General features: G+C 55.0%; 1 long non-coding RNA gene across 2 annotated transcripts; it reads right to left on the bottom strand.

Annotated features, from left to right (window-relative positions):
• Positions 1-1,310: 1,310 nt before the first annotated feature.
• On the bottom strand, positions 1,311-11,433 carry LOC128312392 (uncharacterized). Of its 2 annotated transcripts, XR_008291658.1 has the most exons (4): positions 8,006-11,433; positions 7,382-7,658; positions 3,120-4,998; positions 1,311-2,464 (listed from the first exon to the last, which is right to left on the bottom strand). It is a non-coding gene; the product is annotated as an uncharacterized LOC128312392 (long non-coding RNA). The 2 variants fall into 2 exon arrangements; XR_008291657.1 differs by having other exon boundaries at positions 1,311-4,998.
• Between the last annotated feature and the right edge of the window lie 6,255 nt (positions 11,434-17,688).

Raw genomic sequence — 17,688 nt, 5'->3', positions numbered from 1 at the left:
TTCCCACTCTGATCTTTACCATTTCCTTCCTTCCACCAACTTTGGGCTTTATTTGTTCTTCTTCTAGTTCCTTGAGGTGTGAAGTTAGATTGAGACTTTTCTTGTTTCTAGAGGTAGGCCTGTATCACTGTACACTTCCCTCTTAGAGCTTTGCTGTTTCCTCAAGATTTTGCACTGCTGTGTTTCCATTTTCATTTGTCTCTGGGTATTTAAAATTTTTTTCTCTTTGATTTCTTCGATGACACATTTATTGTTGAGTAGTGTATTGTATGGCCTCCATGTGTTAGTAGTTTTTCCATGTTTTTCTTGTGATTTGGAAAGATGATGAAGTTTAGATCTTCTTCAGTTTTCTGAGGCCTGGTTTGTGGCCCAACATGTGATCCATTCCAGAGAATGTTCCACGTGTACTCGAGATGCACGTGTAGTCCGCTGTTTGGGACAGATTGGTCCGTGTGTATCTGCTAAGTCCATCTGGACTTGTGTTGTTCAAGGCCAGTGTTTCTGCCTTGATCTTCTTTCAGGATGATCTATCCTCGGAGGTAGGTGACATGTCACAGTCCCTCTCTATTGTATCACTGTCGACCTCTCCCTTTATGTGTGGTAATACCTGTGAATGACGTACGTATTTGGGTCTTCCTATGCTGGGTGGACAGATACTTACAACTGCCCTATCGTCTTGTTGGGCTGGTTCCTTTATTACTAGGTAATGCCTCTCTGTGTCTCTGGTTACAAACTTTGACTATTTTTTCTGATAGAAGGATTGTTACCCTGAATTTTTTTCCTTCTGTTTGCACAGATCTCTTTTCCATATCTTTACTATCGGTCTGCAGGTGTCTTTAGGTCTGAAGCGAGTCTCTTGTAAACAGCACATAAGGTGGGTCTTGCTTGTTTTATCCATTCATTTACCCTCTGTCTTTTGATTGGAGTGTTTAGGCCATTTGCATTTAAGGTAATTATCGACATGTATATGCTTCCTGCCATTTTGTCACATTTCCTCTCGGGTTTGTGGTTCTTCTGTGTCCCTTCTCTACCTTTAGAACTGATGACTTTCTTCAGTTTCATGCTTGGGTCCTTTCTCTTTTTTGGTGTATTGATTACAGGTTTTTGGTTTGTGGCTTCCATCCTCACTATACCACAGCCTGTATGAAGTTCATGGCCACTTAAGTTCAGACACATTCTGAAAGCCCTACGTTCTCACTCCCCCTTCTGTGTGTCACGCCTGTGATGTCATCTCACATCTTTTAGGAGTCCCTTAACTGTGACTGATTTTCCTACGTTTGTCTTTTCACCTTCATACCGCCTTTAAAAGTGATTGATCTACTACCTGTAGTGTATGTTTGTGCTCACAATTTTCCTTTCAGTTTTCTTCCAACTAGAGCCTTTTCTTCGCTACTTCAAGAAGTTCTGTAGACCTTTCTTGTAAGGCTAGTACAGTGGTGATGAATGCCTTCAACTTCTGCTTGTGTGGGACACTCTCCCTTTTCTTTAGTTCTGAACAGTGCAGTGAACTTGGATGTGTCTTCCCGTTCAGCACTTTGCATACCTCATGCCACTCCCTCCGGCCTGCAAAGTTTCTGTTGAAAAGTCGGCTGATTGCCCTTTGGGGTTTCCCTTGTGGGCAACTGGTTGCTTTTCTACCGTTGTTTTTAAGATTCTCTCTCTCTTTAATCGTTGACCACTGGATTATCATCTATTGTGGGAGGACCTCCCGGGCCTCATCTTCTGTGGGGTTGTCTGTGCTTCTTGGTCCTGAATATCTATTTCCTTCCTTCCTGTTCTTCAGGTTAGGGAGGTTTTCGGTTATTATTTAAGTGCTTTCCCTTTCTCTCTCTCCTCCTTCTGGGATCCCTCTAATGTGAGCACTCACAGGCTTTGTGTTGTCCTGGAGCTTTCTGAACTTGGCCTTTTTATTCATTCATGTCTTCCTTCCTTCCCTGCGGCTCAACGTGGACCATGACCCTGTCTTTCAGGTTGCGGATCCGTCCCTCTGCGTCCTGTGATCTGCTGCTTCCCTCCTGTGTGTTCATTTCAGTTACCATATTCTCTGATTCTTATATTTGCTGTCTCTCTGGGGAAGTTCTCACTGAGCCCATCCACTCTTCTCTCGAGTCCAGCGAGCACTGCTATGACCTCTGCTTTGAAGTCTTTCTCAGGTAGATTGCTGATCTGTTTCACGTGGTTGTTTTTCTGAAGCTTTGCCTTTTTCTTCCATTTGGAGCATGTTCCTGTCTCCTCATTTTGACTTTCTGTGTGTGTTTGTGAGTTAGGTGGAACAGCTGTCTCCAATCTTGGAGGAAAGGCCTTATTCAGGAACATGCCTGTGCAAACTGCATATGCCTGGGGCTTTGGCTGGCTGGCTGGCACTATGGTGGGTGCAGGTGGGGGTCCCAGGGCCATCCTGATCAGACAGAGCTGAAGCAGGCATGGGCACAGGGACCCCAGGGTACTCCGTGCAGAGGGTGCCCTGCGGGAACAGGCAGAGGTAAGGTTGGTACAGGCCAGGAGGTCCCAGGGCATTCAGTGCAGGGGACACCTGGTGGGATCACTGGAGCTGAAGCAGGGGACCCAGGGTGCTCCACAGAGGCCCCAGGATGGGCTGGATGGCACGAGCCAAGGGCATGTGGACCAGGTGGTTCTGGGGTACTCCACACTGGGGGTTCCCTGGCCAGTCACGTGGAGCTGACACAGGAGCAGGCCTGGCACGTCCCAGGGTGCTTTGTGCCTGTGTCACCTTGCAGAGAGGGCTGGAGCTGCACTGGGTGCTGCGCCGGGGTCACCTTGGCGGGCTGACTGGGGCCCCAGCCTCGCTGAAGCAGCAGGCTGGCTTCATCTGCACTGGCCAGGCGAAGCGGGGAGGGAAGTCACGGTCTGGTCAGCACCTCCAAACCCCCACCTTTTGGTAGGTGCTCTGGCATTATTTCCTTTGTATTCTCGTTGCCCTTTCACACCGTGGCTCTGTGTGTCCTGGCCGGATGAATCCGTTCCTGGTCCTTCCACCCCCCGCAGGTCACAGTGTTACTCTTCTGCCCTTCCCTGCGTGGTCTGTCCAGTCATTCCCTCAGTGCTGCAGGAGGAACTACCGACCAGGGAGGAGGTGAATCAGGGCCCTGCTACCTCACCGTCTTTGTAATGCCTGTAGCTGGAGATTACTTCCTCTCTTCTCGAGGCCCCCAAATCTCCGGAAGTTCTTGCTGCTGTGAGGAAGTGACCTTTGATCCCCTGGGAAGGCTGCAGGGGCCCTGCAAGCAAGCCATCAAGGGGACATTTCCAAGGGGCTTTAGTGGCTCCATAAAGTCAACCTCAGTTCCTAAAAGCTGGCCAGTTTGGAGTCAACAAGGTCTTTCTCAAATATGGTTCCGGTCAAACCTTGGTAATCTCGGCAGTGTTCCCAACCGTGCCCCATTCCGAAATCAGATTCCCGCTGAGCGTACGCCAGGATGGATGTGAAAACAGGAATGTAACAGAGGTTGCTGATCTCGGGGCATCATGTTGGGCACAAGCCTCCATCCTGTTTACAAAGGTCTCATGTACAGAACTGCTGTAAGTAGACGTTCTTCTATCGGGAACACGACAGGTGATCGTGAACGAAGTCCTGACAGTTACAAATGCCCTCCCAGTATTCACTTCCATGTAATGAATCATCGATCTTTGTTATGGTTTTGTGGGGCTGTCGGGTCCCCCTGCAGAGTTCTGTAAATCTGACCCTGGGTCAATGGTACCATCTGAAATTAACAGCCCATTCTAGCACCTGGGTCTGTGCTCACCCCGTCTGCTTGAGAAGGAAGCACCCTTGCAGAAGCATCGGAGTCAAAGCACAACCGCTGTAAATGAGGAAGGACTTAAAAGGGCCATGTTTAAATCCTGCTTAGTTCCTGTCATGCAGCTGACAAGGAGATGTGGGGACTTCTGTGGCTCAGGGCACTTCAAATGACAGAATTACAGGTGATAACACACCAGGACTGATCAGATCTTTAGGAGTTTTGTACGGTTTCCACAATGCTAAATTTCACATAGATTTCTACAGACACAATCTCAGAAGGGTTGGCACCACTTACCAGGAACGAGTTCTGCAAGTATTTTCTCCAGCTGTGGGAAGGGGTCCTCCCACTCTTGTCTCTACTTGACCCGGACACTGACATGGGAAGGGCTCCTGTGCTGGCTGCTTACTTCAAAGTCATCAGCCTGCCAGCATGGCGCATTTTAGGGTGTCCTGTCTCCTCACAGGCATTTGTGTAGGCGAGGGCTTGGAATTTTCCAGATTCCTCGGACCCACAATTCCCCTTCCGTTCCCAGTCCCTCCTGGCAGGGGCCCTCTCTCAGGCCCGGGATAAGTGAATCAGGGAGGCCTGCACTGGGGCCGGGCACACTCCAGCTTCAACCCTGGGGGCCTGTACACCCCTGGCCCGTGGAGCTCAGGCCCATTCCCATCAACCGCACAGCCTCCAAGGTGGAGGGAAACACCTGGAAAATCTTTCTGAAATGTCAGCTTTAAACTGGCAACGTGCCTTCCCCATTTGGACCTGCTGCCTGATGGGGTCCTGGCTTCTCCAGCGAACAAGGTTCCCAGGTGTGTTTTTGGAGGCCAGCCTGGCAGAACCGGGTCTTCAGCTTGGCCTTCACAGGGAGTAAGCACATTTGTGTAGCTGAGGGCCAGAAGTAGGCATGTGCCGTGAGCTGTCTGCTCCCGAGGCCAGGTGGCTTCTGCAGCAGGGTCCCTGGCCACCCGGAGTATCAATGCAAGTAAGTGAAAAACGTACCCAGTCAGCCAGTCTCAGGCGACCAGGACAAGGCCGACATGCACCTCTCAGACTAGTCCTCACCTACCTGCATGGCTCCAGGGCGGAGGGAACACGGCCTCTCAGGTCTTTCTGAGTTGTTCGCTTTCAACTAGGAAAGGTCGGTCACCCTTTTGAGACGCTATTCGATGAGGTCTTGGGCTTCACATTAAGGCTGCAGGTGTCTCTTCATGAGGGGAACCCCAGCAGCCAGACCCCGGCTCTGTTCCAGGGTAGTAGAGACAGATAAAACATGCAACAAAATTCAACACCAATTCATGATAAAAACTAAGCAATATAGCAATCCCTATCAAAAGAACACCAGCATTCTTCACAGAGCTAGAACAGACAATCCCAAAATTTGTATGAAACCAGAAAAGACCCCGAATAGCCAAAGCGATCTTGAAAAGGAAAACCACAGCAGGAGGCATCACAATCCCAGACTTCAAGCTGTATTACAACGCTGTCATCATCAAGACAGTACGGTACGGGCACAAGAAGAGATGCTCAGATCAATGGAACAGAGTAGAAAACCCAGAAACGGACCCCCAAACGTATGGCCAACTAATCTCTGACAAAGCAGGAAAGAACGTCCAATGGAATAAAGATAGTCTCTTCAAGTGGTGCTGTGAAAACTGGACAGCGACATGCACAAGAATGAACCTGGACCACTTTCTTACACCAGACACAAAAATAAACTCAAAATGGTTGAAAGACCTCAATGTAAGACAGGAAGCCATCAAAATCCTAGAGAAGAAAGCAGGCAAAAACCTCTTTCACCTCGGCTGCAGCAACTTCTTACTCAACACGTCTCCAGAGGCAAGGGAAATAAAAGCACAAATGAACTACTGGGACCTCATCAAGATAAAAAGCTTCTGCACAGCGAAGGAAACAATCAGCAAAACTAAAGGGCAACCGACAGAATGGGAGAAGATATTTGCAAGTGACACATTAGATAAAGGGTTAGTATCCAAAATCTCTATAAAGAACTTATCAAACTCAACACCCAAAAACCAAATAATCTAGTGAAGAAATGGGCAAAAGACATGAATAGACACTTCTCCAAAGAAGACATCCAGATGGCCAACCGACACATGAAAAAATGCTCTACTTCACTCATCATCAGGGAAATACAAATCAAAACCACCATGAAATATCACCTTACACCTGTCAGAATGGCTAACGTTAACAACTCAGGCAACAACAGATGTTGGCGAAGATGCACTGCTGGTGGGAATGCAAACTGGTGCAGCCGCTCTGGAAAACAGTGTGGAGGTTCCTCAAAAAGTTACAAATAGAATTACCTCACGACCCAACAATTGCACTACTAGGTATTTATCCAGAGGATACAGGTGTGGTGATGCATAGGGACATGCACCCCAATGTTTACAGCTAAACGTGTATAGCTGTCAACAATAGCCAAGTTATGGAAAGAGCCCAAATGTCCATCGGTGGATGAATGGATAAAGACGTGATATATATACCCAATGGAATATTACTCAGTGATAAAAAAGGATGAAATCTTGCCACTTGCAACTACATGGATGGAACTAGAGGGTATTATGCTAAGCGAAATTAGTCCAAGAAAGACATGTATCACATGACTTCACTCGTGTGTGGAATTTAAGATACAAAACAGATGAACATAAGGGAAGGGAAGCAAAAATAATACAAAACAGAGAGGGAGACCAACCATAAGAGACTCTTAAGTACAGAGAACAAACTGAGGGTTGCTGTAGGCGTGTTGGGTGGGGGGATGGGCTAGATGGGCGAAGGGCATCAAAGAAGACACATGGGATGAGCACTGGGTGTTCTATGTAAGTGATAAATCACTAAATTCTATTCCTGAAATCATTATTACACTCTATGTTAACTAACTTGTATTAAGTTGTATTACACTCTATGTTAACTAACTTGTAGATTCCTCAGCAATCTAGGAATGAGGGGAGCTCCCTCAACTTAATAAAGAACATCTACCAGAAACATGCAGCTAACATTATACTTAATGGTGAGAAGCTCAACATTTTCTCCCTACAATCAGGAACAAGGCAAAAATGTCCCTCACCACCGCTTTTCAACATCATGAGAGACAACGACATTTTGGGAGAGGGAAAGGGGGCAGGTGATGACAACTAGAGAGAAAGCCCTAGCTAATCCAACCAGACGAAAAAAATTCCACATTCCCAGCCAGTTATTGTGCAGATATCAACAAATGGATTCTAAAGTATGTATGAAGAGGCAAGAGATCCAGACTAGCCAGCTCAATTCTGAAGAAGAATGAGGTTGGAGAGCTGACCCTATGATGCTACCCAATGTCACGACTCACTGGGGAGCCACGGTGATGGGGACAGGGTGGTCCTGCTGAAAGAGCAGATCAACAAGACAGAATAGAGAGTCTGGAAGGTGGCCCACATCAACACAGTCCACTGATGCTGACAAAGGAGTAAAGACAACAGAACAGAGAGGGTCTCCCGTAAATCATGCCGGGACAACAGGACATCCATGTGCAGGAAACGACCCATGGAGACAGAGACCTTACACCCGTTACAGAATTAATTCAAACTGGAACATAGACCTCAATATAAAACACAAAATGGCAGGCATACCTCACTGTGTTGTGCTTTGCACATACTGTGTTTTCTACACAGTGGAGGTTTGTGGTGCCAAGGCTACAGGCGCCATTTTCCTACAGCATCTGCTCACTTCACGTCTGTGTGTCCTGCTTGCAGTATTCCAAATGTTTCCATTGTTTCTCTCGTTGTCGTGGGGACCCTTGATGTTACCGTTGTAACTGGGAAACCAGGATGTACGATGCGAACTTCATCAATACGCACTGTGCGTGCTGTGCCTGCTTCGTGGACCCACTGTGCCGTGTCCCTTGTCCTGGAGACAAAACAGTATTAAAACCAGGGCAACTAACAACCCTACGATGGTCTCTAGGGTTCAAGTGAGAGAGTCACACGTCTCTCACTGCAAATCAAAAGGTAGAAATGGTTAGCTCTGTGAGGAAGGCATGTTGAACACCGAGAGAAGGCAAAAGCTAGGTCTCTTGTGCCAAGCAGACCAGCTGTGAATAGAGAGTAATGTTCTAGAAGGAACTGAAAACGGCTACTCTGGTGAGCGGATGAATCGAAGGCGAAGCAGATTTACATCCGATGTGGAGAAAGTTTGAGCGGTCGGGACGGAAAGATCAGACCAGCCACAAACCTTCCCTTAAGCCCAAGCCTCACCCAGAGCAAGGCCTTGGCTCTCTTCAGTTCCGCAAAGGCTGAGGGAGGCGAGGAAGCTGACAAGTCTGAAGCCAGCCGAGGTTGGGTCATGAGGTCTGAGGAAAGAAGGCATCTCCATAACCTCAAGTGCAGATGACGGCAGCAGGTGTCAGAAGATGTAGGTGAGGTGACTGGAGGTGGCCCCATTGAACAGCAGATTTTCAGTGTAAATGAACAGCCTTCTGTTGGAAGAAGAGGCCATTTAGGACTTTCGTGGCCAGAGAGAAGTCAGTGCCTGGCCTCAAAGCTTCTAGGGACGGGCTGACTCTCTTGTCAGGGGCTGATGCAGTTAGTGACTTCACGGGGCAGCCAGTGCTCAGTGGCCATCCCGGGCCCTGGAGAATTGGGGCCCTGGAGAATTATGCCCCCTGCCCTCTGCCTGTGCTCTGTCAGTGGAATGACAAAGCCTGGATGACAGCCTGTGTCTTTACAACATGACTGAATGTTTTAAGCCCACTGTTGGGACTACTGCTCAGAAAAAAAAGATTCAAACTGTTACTGCTCATTGACCCCTCACCGGGTCACCCATGAGCTCTGACGACGAACAATGAGATGAGTGTTTCCACGGCAGCCAACACAACGTCCGCCTGTTCTGCAGCCCATGGAGCGATAAGTCTTCAACTTTCACGTCTTTTTAGGAAATACATTTTGTGAAGCTACAGCTGCCATAGATGGTGATTCCTCTGAGGGACTGGGGCAGAGTGAACCAGAAAGGAGTCACCCTCCTAGATGCCACAGAACGGTCGTGAATCGTGGGAAGAAGTCAGAACATCAACATTACCAGGAATTGGAAGGAGTTGATTCCAACCCCGGTGGATGACTGTGAGGGGTCGAGACCGGGGGACGCCGTCCCCACAGGTGGGGTGGAAACAGGAGAACCAGAGTGAGGAGTGGAGCCTGAAGGTAGGACTGAATCGCTGCCGTCCCAGGACCAAATGGGAACGGACGAGGAGGCACTTCCTGGGGAGGTGCGAAGAGCCTGGTTCCTTGAGAAGGAGTCTCCTCCTGGTGAGGGTGCTGGGATGATTGCGGATGTGACAAGGACAGAATATCAGAGACCCCGTGGCAGGTTGGAGAACATGTGTTTGGAAAGAAGCTTCTCCTGTGGGTGAGAGGCCAGCAAACAGCACCGCCTGCCGCAGAGAAATCATTTGTGAAAGGAAGAAGAGTCTATCGACACGGCCAACTTCATTCTCGTTTGAAGAAATTGCCACGGCCACCCTGGCCTGCCATGGGCACCACGCTGACAGGCCGGCAGACATGGGCATCGAGGGATGACCCTCCGCCAGAAACACGTTACAGCCAATGAAAACTTGGATGATGCTTAGCATTTTTTTTTTTTGAGAGAGTGGGAGCGGGGAGGGGCAGAGAGAGAGGGAGACGCAGAATCCGAAGCAGGTTCCAGGCTCCGAGCTATCAGCACAGAGCCCCATGTGGGGCTCGAACCCACGAACCGCGAGATCATGACCTGAGCTGAAGCCAGCCAAGGCTGAGCCACCGAGGCACCCCAGAGCATGTTTTAATGATGGAGTATTTTTTTTTTAACTTTTAGAGACTCCCAAGCAGGCTCCATACTTCATGCAGAGCCCAATGTGGAGCTCAATCCCATGACCGTAGGATGGTGACCTGAACCGAAATCAAAATTCAGACATTCAATGGACTGAGTCACCCAGGTGCTCCAGCAGTGAAATATTTTTAAATTAAAATATGAACAGGGGCTCCTGGGTGGCTTTGTCAGTTAAGAGTCCGACTTCGGCTCAGGTCACGATCTCAGTTTGTGGGTTCGAGCCCCGCGTCGGGCTCTGTGCTAATGGCTCCGAGCCTGGAGCCTGCTTCGGATTCTGTGTCTCCCTCTCTCTCTGCCCATCCCCTGCTCTCTGTCTCCCTCAAAAATAAACGTTAAAAAAAAGGAATGGGGGGGGGTGCCTCGGTGGCTCAGTTGGTTAAGCGTCCGACTTCGGCTCAGGTCATGATCTCACAGTTCGTGGGATCGAGCCCCATATTGGCTCTGTGCTGACAGCTCAGAGCCTGGAGCCTGCTTTGCATTCTGTGTCTCTCTGCGCCTCTCTCTGCCCCTCTCCTGCTGATGTTCTCTCTCAAAAATAAGCAAACATAAAAAATTAAAACACACAACAAATGACAAAAATTAGAATTCCAGCAAACTGATCTGAACACAGAAATCCAACGGCAGTTAGAGTCATGGACCAAAGGGGGAAAATGTCCAACCCTCCAGGAGCAGAGATGGTGTGGCTTGAACTTCATCAAGCCTTAGAATCATGTTCTGCACGTGCTCGACTTACCAACATCTCCGTTTGCCTGGGTAGCAGAAACCTGGCCCACAACTAACAGGTCATCCTCCAAGCATCTCCGTGGAAAACAGGGAAGATCTAATCGAATAACAAAGTTAGAACACTTACCTGTGACTTGGGATGTGGACTAGAAGCCCACAGACATCCAGGCCTTTGGTAGAAACACACACCATTGCTTCCTGTACTGCTGACATCCTTACTTCCGGTGACAACGTGGAGAAGAGATTAACGTCCGTATGGAGTTAATCGAATTCCTACCTTCAGGGGGTGGACAATCGACCCAACCAAGAGCCACGTGTCTCACACTACAGTAAAATTTCTAGGCATTTCCTCCGAAGGCAGAAAAATACCACATCGCCCACCTCGCACACAGCATAGGTTACAGACCAGCCCCAACTACAAAGGCGACACAGGACTGATGGCAGACAGCACAGACTGGGTGTGGGGAGAACAGAGCAACTCATTTACGAAGTAACTAGGAGAGTAGGGAACGTACGTGGACACAGACTCAAGACACAGCCTTGACTGGAGGAGCACAGTCAGGACCCGGAAGACCCTGGCACCCGCTGAGGAGGACTCTGAGCGCACACCCGAGCGACCGACGTCACTCCCAAGGGTTTGCGGCACGGTCACTGGGGACCGAAACGCCGCAGGCCCCGGTTTCACCCGAGTGGGTTTTGGGCGAACGAGTCCCCGCGTTCTGAGGACAGGGACCGGCGGCTGAAAGGCTCCCCTGGGCGCTCTCTGGGGCCCTACGGACGGCAGAGCCACTAACACAGACTAAAGCGACGGCGGGTCAACCGCAGCGTCCGTTCCGCAGCCGGCAAAGCGGACCCCGGCAAACGGAGGGGAGCGACCCCACCACGGGTCCCGACCGGGAAGCGGACCGTTTCCGAGCAGGGCGCGCACGCGGGAGGCCGGCCCCCTGCCCCGAGCCGGGGAAGCCCCACGGTGCCCACGGCAGACCGGCCGCCACCTCCCCGCAGCGAGCGCTTCCGCGCTCGGGCCGCTGGTCACGGGGACGCCCCGGGCCCCGGAGCACAGCGCGCGCTTTCCGGACAGATCGGCCTCCGTGACACCGGCCGCACCGGTTACCCGGCCACTGCCCCGGGGAGAACCCGTCCAGGGGGACGACGAGGCCGTGGGCGCGCTCTCAGACCCGCGGGCGGGAGCTGACGGCGGAGCTCCCCGCACGGAACACGGCGCGGGAACCGGCGCGGGCCGACGCCGTCTCCAGCTTCGTCACACGTGTCCCCGCGCACCCGGACGACAACCCGGAACGCGGCACGGGCACCTCCCCCGCAGCTCACGCAGACACGCACGGCAGCAGAACGCGGCGAGGACGGGAACAGGTGCGGCCCGACCGAACGCCGCCGCTCTCCGCTCTCGGATAAAGACAGGTGAGAAGCAAAGGCAGGGGACTGAGCAAAAGGCACAGCCCATGAAATTAAAGCCAATCGTGTGACGGGTCTATAAACACGTCAGGTAGGAGGACCACCACCAGCTTTCGCCGCGTCAGCTCCGGATGCCGAATATTCAGGCTCGGGTGATGCGGGCGGTTGTGCCCGGGGCAGGACCCGCACCGACGGCCCTGAGGAGTCCGGCGTCCCTCGAGGGGCGAGAACGAGAAGGATGGAACGTTCGCAGGACGCGGTCCTCACGACCACGGGCAGGACCGCTTCGCAGCTCCAGCCTCCACCGAGACCCCGAAGCGAGCGGGTGCAGACGCGGCCGCGGCCCGCACGTCCGTCCCTGCTCACTGTGGGACGGCATTCTCACCGCCCCGCCGACACCCTCCCCTCGGCCCCAGCGAGAGGCCTTGCGCCACCCGCCGTCCGGGGCTGGAAGGCGGCCTCCCGGTCCGGATACAGCCCCGCTGTCTGCGACAGCCTCTGCCCGCTCCGCGGTTGGTCGCCATCCCGGACCCCTTGTCGCCCCCGAGGACGCACCAGCGGCCCCACCGTCCCCGTCCCCGGCGTGGTGAGCCCACCCCCTCCGCCCTCTGCTGTCGGCCCCGCCTGCTCCCCAGGAGGTGCAGGGAGGCTGATCCGGAGTGGAAACCCCAGGTCTCTCAGCATGAGGGTCGGGGGGGGGCTGCTGAGGGACACCACGTACGTCCTGCTCACGGACTTGGGTGATGGATTCTGGCCTGAGCTCCTCACTGGATCTTGGCAGGATAACCCAGCAAATACACCGGGACAGCCGTGTCCTCGCCTCTGTGCTGCTCCCGTAGCTTCTGACAAGGGCGGTCTGGACACAGCAGAAATTTGTCAAAATAACCACAGTTTAATCTCAGACTTACATTGATGGTTTCCTAGATTCCCCATCACACTTTTTAATGCAAAGTCACCATGGAGGAGGCTGTCCACGCGGTGTGACGACTGCTTCACCATGAGCTGGACCCGGTGATCGCGGGCCCCTCCCGCCCGCTCCCTTCCCCCACTGCGGGGTCTGCTCGCCTCCCTGCTCCCAGATGCTGTGCCCAGGCCACGGCCAACGGACACTGACGTGCTGAACCCACCTGAGGCGTCTGTCCGACCTTCCAGCTGTGGCAGCCAGACACGCGCTCATCTCCCTGCTGCCCCAGACCGTCCCTTGCTGATGACCCACCCGCCCGCCGCCAGTCTGGGCTGGCCTGCACCTGTCTTCAGTCCCTCCCCGTTCTTGGCACAGGGACGGGCCTCAGATGAGCCCTAGAAGCTCTCGGGCTGCTGGACACTTGACACCCGGGAAGCCATGGATGGGACGGGAGGGACAGGCCTGGGGAGGAGCCCATGGGGGACAGTGGGCCCACACATCAGGTACGTGGCGTCCACCGCATGAGCACGGGGACAGCGGAGGTCGGTAGGCAGCCCCAGCGCTCACTGGAGGCGAGCAGTTCAGATTCGCCCCATCAGCCCTGCCACCCGGGATGCCTCACCTCCTCCAGAAACGCCCTCAGGGACACCGTCCTCCACAGGCTGGGGGCCTCCCCTTCCAGGTGCGGGACGCCGGCCCGGGTTGCCACCAGGTGAGGGCCACGGGGGGCCAGCAGAGGCCTCACAGTGGGCTCGCTGCTCGTCGGTCCTCTGGAGACGCTCACGGGGGCCGTCAGTGGGTCCTGCAGCCGGGTGGACCGGAACACAGGGTCGCCCCCACAGAGCTCCGAGGGTCACAGGGCACAAGCAGTTATGGTCGGGGGGGGGGGGTCCCTGACACGGACGCTGTGGGCTCCCCCGACCCTGAGGACCCACCGTGTTTCTGTCTGGATTCCACCTCCAGGTGGCGTCCTCGAAGCCGTGCAGGGGGGACGTGGGAACCGGGAACTGGGAGGCCTGCGTTCCCTGAAGGCCGGTCACCCTCAAACGGCAGAAGCTGCTCAGGGCCACGAGGGGACCGGGAAGCCGCCCTGAAACCGACCGCGGGGCCGCCGCGCACGTCCCCGCAGTGGTTTCAACAGCCCGGCTGCTAGAGCCTGACCGCTGGTGGGGGTGACGGTGGGCGGGGAGCGAGCGCCCCATCCACGAGGCCGCGCCCAACGGTGACACCGTGGTAGCCGCTCTGCCGTGGCCCCAGGACCGTGCTCGGCCGGATCTGCAGTGCCGTTCCCAGGACACATCCGGCCCCGGGTCACGCGGTCAAGGTGATGACTCGGGCGCATCCCCCAGTTGTGGCCAGCTGCGCCGCATGTCAGGGCTGGGGTGAGCGTACGTCCCCTCGACTCACCTCTGCTGGGGCTGAAACCCCCGTGGGATGAAGGGTCACGCCCAGCGCTGGGGAGGGGCACTCTGTCCCCCCGCCCGCGGCCTCTAGAACGGTGGGCACGAGGAGACCCTCCAGATATCCCGGCCCCTCTGCCTGGGGCATCCCTGGGTCTGCGGACCGGGAGTGGGGAGCTGCCAGCTGACTCCTGGCGCGCAGTGGGTCTCGTCGGTGCAGCGTACCACCCAGACCGCGGTCCCCACGCAGCCAACGGGGACTCCGTCTGGATAGAAGCAGGAACACCCGCGGCAGCCGGCGCCGGACTCGGAGCTGGGCCGTGGTCACCGCACCAGCCGTGGGCTGTTCCCGAGGGGGGAGCCCTCGTGGGGTCGGGAACGGGGGAGGACCGGCCCGTCCGCGAGAGCCTGGCGTGGCCGTCCCTGGTTGCTGCCCCGGCTCACGAGGCCTGGCAGTTGGGCCGCAGACGCCCCGGCGAGCGACCCCCCAGGAGATCCGGCCGCTCGGCGCCCGGTGCGGGGGGGGGGGGGGGGGCGTTGCCACACATGCCGACCGCGCTGGGCGCCAGTGGTTGCGAGAGTGCCACGCCACCACGTCCTGTGTGTTCTCAGCGGGACCCAAGGCAGCTGCCACATGGTTCCAGGACCATCCGTGGAGTCCCCACCCGGGGCGGGACTGATCACACCGGCCCCTCCAGGTGAGGGTCCTAAATATGCCCGGTTTGCGTGGACACCGCGCCCGGCCTAACCCAAGCCTTCCCTGCCACCGTGCAAAGCAGGCTGCCACCGCTAGGGTCGGAGAGAGGCTGAGTGGCACGTGCGGGCGCCTCGCCTCACTGAACGGTGATCGGCGGGGGTGGGGGGGTCACACTTCGAAGATCACAATGTGCAGACCTGGGGGGGCGCGCGGCGGTGAGCGGGGGTCCATCTTGCCCAGAACCACAGTGCGGGGCTGGTAGAAAGGAGCAACGGAACAGGAAAGCAGGAGGTTGAGTTACAGGGAACGGCACCTTGGCCGGGAACTAACACACCGTCCAGGCTCTAATGCTTCCGCAGGGTCAGCCTGTATGGCCGGTCGTCCATAGCGAGGCAGAACCCCACCGGGGCCCCAGCGTCATAACCACGGAAGCCGCAGGACATAGTCGACGCCTGGCCTCCACCGAGGATCGGCGAGCTCGGCTGCCCCGTCACACCTGGGAGGGGAGGGACGGGCTGGAATTCGCACCGAGAAGTTCCCAGACAGAGGAGTCACTTCACACCCCGGGTGGCGGGAAACGACCCCGTCTCTGCTGGGGCCCCGCTGTCCCACCGCAGTCACACCTACTGAAACGCACTACACCTGGCATGATACACAGCATCGGGAGAGGGGAGGGGGGGGAGGGCGGGGTCCCGGTCTGCCACGTCCCACCCACGCCCCACCTCCCTGGGCCAAAGTGGTGGGTATCAGCCCTCCGGGGGAGAAGTCGGAAGGCCTCGAGGGCAAGCTAGGACCAGCACTCATCCGGCACCACCCGTAGCACGTCCGTAGCACCGGGCACAGGTATTGCTTTTCCGTCCAACGAACTATAAATGCAGCCCATCAAACTGCTCCCTGGAAGCCTCTAGACTAGAACCACCATCACAGTCACGGGTGGCTATGCTCAGAATTGGAGTGGTTGATGTGGCCGACTCCGGATTAAGGACATTTCGGTGTCCTGTCACCCCTATGTTGGAAACAGAAAAATCACCCTCAACAAAATCAACCCAACCGTATTAGGAACACGGAACGGATGCCACTGGGGCCACGGCCGTCCTGTCAGATGAAGGGCAGAGACTGGTCCCCCCACTGGGTGTTTACTGGGTGCCTCTAATGGGCCTCCGTCGTTCCATGGCGCACGTCTGGCCGTGGCCTTGCCCTGGGTCTCCCCCGGGAGAACTGCCCCGGGGAACTACGGCGCACAGGCTCCCTCTCCGGAGGCCGGATGGGCGCACCCTGCCTTTGACGGGCTGCCCTTCGCTCCATCGGCTTCCCGTGGCCCGGACTGCAGTCACCCAGTGAGCCCCGAGGGACGGCCGGGAGTCTGTCCTCCCCGAACACCCAAGTGTCTCCAATGAGAACAGCCGTCCTGCGAACCACGATGGCCGCAGACATCTGTGCTTCCTCCAAGGAGGCGCCTGTGCCCCGCTCCAAACAGAGCGCTGCGTGTTCGGACCTGACGAGGCTCACGAGGACACCGTGAGCGCCCTGGGCGATCTGAGCCCAGCCTTGGGGATCTCATAAACCAGCGGCTGGGCTCACGGGCCTCTTGGGAAAACTTGTGGCTCATTTTGGGAATCACCATCCCAGTCTGTGCTTTCTCTCACACGTGGCCGCATCACCGCTGTGGCTTCCGCGTCCACCGCAGCCACACAGCTGCCACAGGAGGCGCGTCCGTGCCGGTGCCGCCCCCTCCCGGCCGCTCGGGCTCACCGCAGAACAGAGGTCCGCGAGCACCGGGCACGCGGGTGGGGTGTCGGAGAAGGTCGGCGAGAGGCTGTGACCACCACTGGCTGAGACCTGGCCCTGGGCGGTGGGGGGCCCTCACCCTCCCCGCCCTCGGAACGTGGGCCTCCCCTGCCTTCCCCACTCCCAGACGCTGCTCCAGGCATGTGGCCTGGAGACAGTCATGTGGCGTTGAGACCACCCGGATGGTATCTGTGACTGAACTCAGTCACGGCCTCTGTGTGAACCTCTCAGAGGAGGCGGGCGGGTGTGGAGATCCACTCCTTTTACTGCCGCCCCAGACAAGCCACGCTCCTTAAACCTGCCACCTCCCCACCCAGAGTGGGCTGCCCCCACCCTTGGTCTCTCCCTGCCCTCAGAACAGGGGCCGGGTTCAGATGACATCCGGGAAGCCCCCAAGGAGCTTAGAAAACAACAGTCCCCGATTGGGTCGTTAGCCATCGATCCACGGACACCACGTCCAGACTTTGACAGAAAGCAGACCCCTAGACTCCACCGAAAATCTCCAGAACTGATATAAATGAATTCAGTCGCAGGATGGGGGGGGGGTGCCTGGGTGGCTCAGTTAAGTGTCCGACTGCAGCTCAGGTCATGATCCTGCAGTTCGTGAGTTCGAGCCCCACATCAGGCTCTGTGCTGACAGCTCAGAGCCTGGAGCCTGCTTCGGATTCTGTGTCTCCCTCTTTCTCTGCACACCCCCCCCCCACCCAAATAAACATTGAAAAATTAAAAAAAAGTCACAGGATAAAAGTCAATATGCAGACACATGTTCGTTTCCTATACGCTAATAACGAAGCAGAAGATGAAATTAAGAAAACGATATCACTTGCAATTGCACCAAAAACGATAAATCATCTAGGAATAAATTTAACCAAAGTAGTGAAGGATCTGTACTCTGAAAACCGTGAAACACCGATGAAAGAAATTCAATATGATGGAAACACAAGGAAAGACATTCCATGCTCGTGAGTTGCAGGAAAAAGATATTGTTAAAATGTCACTACTACCCAAGGCCAGCTACACATTTAATGCAATCCCTATCAAAATACCACCAGCATTCTTCACACGGCTAGGACAGACAATCCCAAAATTTGTACGGAACCAGAAAAGACCCCAAATTAGCCAAAGCAATCTTGAAAAAGAAAACCACAGCAG

The sequence above is a fragment of the Acinonyx jubatus genome, chromosome D3, assembly GCF_027475565.1.
Source record: "Acinonyx jubatus isolate Ajub_Pintada_27869175 chromosome D3, VMU_Ajub_asm_v1.0, whole genome shotgun sequence".
Taxonomy (NCBI): Eukaryota; Metazoa; Chordata; class Mammalia; order Carnivora; family Felidae; genus Acinonyx; species Acinonyx jubatus.
The sequence above is the reverse complement of the archived record's forward strand: the minus strand, read 5'-3'. Positions and strand labels throughout refer to the sequence as shown.